The sequence below is a fragment of the Herpailurus yagouaroundi genome, unplaced genomic scaffold (assembly GCF_014898765.1).
Source record: "Herpailurus yagouaroundi ecotype Mexico unplaced genomic scaffold, PumYag 315, whole genome shotgun sequence".
Lineage (NCBI taxonomy): Eukaryota > Metazoa > Chordata > Mammalia > Carnivora > Felidae > Herpailurus > Herpailurus yagouaroundi.
In genome coordinates, this window is record NW_024412532.1 from 12168 (window position 1) to 16624 (window position 4457).

Here is a 4457-nt window from a genome sequence, read left to right on the forward strand (position 1 = left end):
GCAAAAATTCAACTTCTGTTTCAGCAAAAACAAATTCATGGTTTTCTGAATTCCTCATTCATTTTTTTCTATCCTTACATGTTTTCATGTCCACAAATTCCTCTGTCCATTTAACCATATCCTTTAGGACACCTCAAGGTCTCATCTATATAATAAAACTTTCCTTAGTGTAAAACCTGTAACAATTTCCAGTGTATTTATGGTCCGTTTCATGTGATCTACCATTTACTTATTCTCCAGGTATACTATGTGCATTAGGTACCAATATTCTGAAATTGAAGGAACACAAGAAAATGAGCTATGTAAATCTCTTCTAATCTGAGGTCTCTCATTTCTAGTGTTGTGATTCTTTCCCCAGATCAATTTTAAGCTCTTTGAAAATAGACAAATTACTCTTATATTCTCCATAATACATGTTATTAAGGCCACCAATACAGATGCTAATGAAATGAATGAAAGCAGACAGGAATTTTAAAAATACTTGGAAAAATGCATCAGTGATATGTAACTGTGCCATAGATAGGTTTATTGAAAGTCAAAGAATTTTCCTACTTTTTATGGTTTTTATTTTGTTTTCATAGTATAACTTGCACTAATCTATAATTTTCCTTTAAACCACATTCACATATAAGTTTCTAACTCTAAACCACCTATACCCCCCCCCCCCACAATCTTGTGTGGAGGGGGCAAGGGGTGACAGAAAAAGAGAAAAAGTTCATGTTTTGAAAGGAATCATTTTGATTACCTGCCTAGGATCCCCTTTCCCACAGAAATTTCCTTAGCTTTCTTCTTTCTATAAGGAACTTTCTAACTATACAAAATGGCTGAGGAGAAAAATATATAAACTTTGAAATCAACATTTTAATTCTAATGCATAGACTCATGTGCAGAAAATACAGTTGAACTGAGTACTAGAAGTAGAAACTTACTTGCAGGATATCACAGGCATCAAATTATGAAACCACAATTATGACTGATCTATGAGTTGCTAGATCTACAGAACACAATGTGTCCAATTACCTGAGAATATAGGAGTGATTTACTCTATTGAAATGTATTTTTAAAAGTGCTTGTAATCTTAATACAAAAGAATATGAAATAAAAGCAATTATGGGTTAGGTCAGGTTTGCCAAAAATCATGTTCTTGTCCACATGATATTTGTTAATTGAGCTGATGATGTTTGTTTGTTTGTTTGTTTGTTTGTTTGTTTAACAGAACAGGATAAACTGAAGTGTTAGGTTGGGTAGGTTTATCAGCCTGACAGGGAATAGCACATTTCTTTGAAAACAAAAGCAAAGAATTCATTTGGCCACTTACTTCTTGAGGAGTCACTGTTTGACATGGATTGACAATGCTCTCAAATGTTTATTGGTGATGATATGGACATTATGAAGTTTGAAATGGAAACTCTTTAACAAAAGGAAAATAACATCACTTGAAGTATATCAAAGCGTACTCAATTATTTAATTTGCCCCGTGCTATCACACTTATAATGTGGATATGCTGTACTTTTATGACAACTAGAGTGACAATGCCTTCTAGAATTCTCTAATGTTATCAGTGTTCAGCTTCTAAAGGACTTTTCACATCTGATTCTGCATATTAACAATGGGATTAAAAGCCAATATCTAGAAATGGGTCTATATTTTTTTAATGCATGTTAAAACTTCCTCTATGACTTACCAGTTTTACAGTGTTTTAGAACATTACTTGAGTCAGACACACTGAAACCTGGAGTGCTTCTCTTTCCAAAAATAATCGTATTTCCCAAAAAGAATGACAAAAATATTTTCTCCTAAAATAGTCATATATATTGAGAGAGTGGTCATAAATAAGTGACGTATTTTCAGACCTAACAATACTCAACTGATGATCAAATACCAATGGGAATTATTAAAGATGCCATGTTGTTTTCCCTGAATTACAAGAGAAAACTTTTTCTGGCATTGCATACTTACCAAAACTAGTATGTTTACTTATTATGGACAACAGTTAGGAAGAGGAACATAAAACCCACTACCAGGTCTAGAGTGTTCTAATATAAGACTTATTTAAGAATATTAAAAAGGATCAATCACAGGGGTGCCTGGGTGGCTCAGTTGGTTAAGGGTCTGACTTCAGCTCAGGTCATGACCTCCTGGTTTGTGGGTTCAAGCCCTGCATCGGACTCTGTGCTGATAGCTCAGACCCTGGAGCCTGCTTCGGATTCTGTGTCTCCCTCTCTGCCACTCCCCTGTTTGTGCTCTGTCTGTCTCTTTCTGTCTTAAAAATAAACATTTTTAAAAATGATCAATCACAAACATATAGTTACCATTTACATAATTATTATATTAAGCTTAGGCCTGGCATTATTGTAAGCATTACTGGGTCTGTCAAAACTGAAGATATAAAGATATAAAGCTGGAGAATTGCAGTCTCCACATTTCCTTATTCCCACCTCCAGTTCTAAGAAATGTTTCCTGTGGAGTATCCCCTAGGCTGTCTTTCACATCTACCTGAAACATATATTTACCCAATAATATTAGCCAGACATTCATGCCTCTCTTCACTTGTATTTGAAGTAATTTTGACCTGCCTATTTCCATTTTCCATAGGACCACTGCTCCAAGTGTGATAAGAAATGTGACATAGCCAGGTAATTCCATGTTTCTTTGGGCCTTTTTGTAGATTAGTAACAGTAAAGTGTCTTTTCTGATCAAAGAGTTGTTCCACATGAAATACACTCATAGATCTCCACTATTATAAACCTTTAACTGTTTTCTTGGTGGCTGCTTCTGTAAGACCAATAAGGAACCATGCACCCAGCCACTAACTCAGGAAATCAGTGGGTGAGCCCTGATGAGCTGCTAGAGTCAACTGATCCATCCCAGAGAACCTTGAGTGGACTGGACAAGTTGAAAGCATAAATCCTGGCTGGGTTTGCCAATACTATTGCCAAACAAACTTGGATATACTCATCGCAAGAGAATACAATAACCCAAGAGACGAGGGTTTGGAAAAGTGAAAAATTAGTTCAGGTGCCTGCAGCTGTGTGAGCTGGCAGGCTCAAACCTTAACTCACTTGTCTGCCTGCAAGGTAGACACCTAGAGTTTTCTAGGAGAGGTTTAAGGGGGTACATGCAAGACAGCAGGAAGGGAGCATGTAATCACAGGTGGGATCAGTATGTGTTTAGCTCCTGATCATGGGCAAGGAAGGGGCCATGGGGGGGATGTCTTCTAGGCATTCTGTTGTTATCAGGGCTTTTCTGGTCCGGGGGCTGGAATGTTTCAGTCATTGTCAATGCCTCAGGAAAGTGCTGTTGGGGTCTATAGTTGAGCAAGAAGGATTGCTTACAAAAGGATAAGCAAATCCTAGAACTGAATAGGCATCAGTTCCATTAAATTCCCATTTTTACACCACTGAGGCTTCTGGAAGGAGTCCAATATAATCCTTTGCTGGCTCTGTGCAGAGTCTTCTTTTCAGGGAAATCTGTCTAAAATCATCATCAGATGGACGCTAAGTCCACAGTGTTTAGACTAATGGCCTCAGTGGGTATGAGAGAAGTATGCCTACGTTTTTGCTGTTTGGATATTTCCATGCCATTTTATTTAATTATTTCCAGTAGCTGGTTCAGGAAATGCTTTAGGGAAAGCATCTGACAAAAACCTTAGCATTCCAACCTCTTGGCTCAGCACGAGGTCTTTTTTGGGTGGTTTCTACATTGCTTGTCTTAATTTTCCTCCATGTTCCCATAAATGTTTGTGTAACTGAAAGCTGGAAATGAGAGTGGTTTTATTTTCCAATTACCTACAGCCAATTTATTTGTCCACGTAGCAAGACCCCTAGTTTAAGAGACTATCAACATCTAAAGGTGTCAATGACCCATAAGCCTAATTCCTCCTACAATGCTAAGTAAGGGTACTTGATAGCATCTATCATGCAAATTTTCCCTTACCCTCTTCCTCAGAGTTTTGCTGCCTTTAGGGCTTATTGTGGCTGATTTGCAAAGAGCAACAGGCTTCATTTTGGAAACTATATCAATAACCAAGGATTGCTTGGTTTGATCTAACCAGGAAAGAATCAAATGGTTTAAACCTAGGCTGTCCAAGCTTGGGTGGCTCAGTCAGTTGAGCATCCAACTTGATTTTGGCTCAGGTCATGATCTCACAGTTTGTGAGATCCAGACCCAAGCTCCACGTCAGACTCTGTGCTGATAGAGCAGAGCCTGCTTGGGATTCTCTCCCTCTCTCTCGGCTCCTTCCTCACTTGTGCACATGCACTCTGTCTCTGTCTATGTCTCTTTCAAAAACTAAATAAATACATTTAAACCTAGGCTGTCCAAGCTAGTAGCTACTAGACATATAAGGTTATTTTAGCTAACTGCTCTTTCTTTGTTTTCTTTTCTTTCTTTCCCCTTCCCTTTCCTTTTCCTTCCTTCCTTCCTTCCTTCCTTCCTTCCTTCCTTCCTTCCTTCC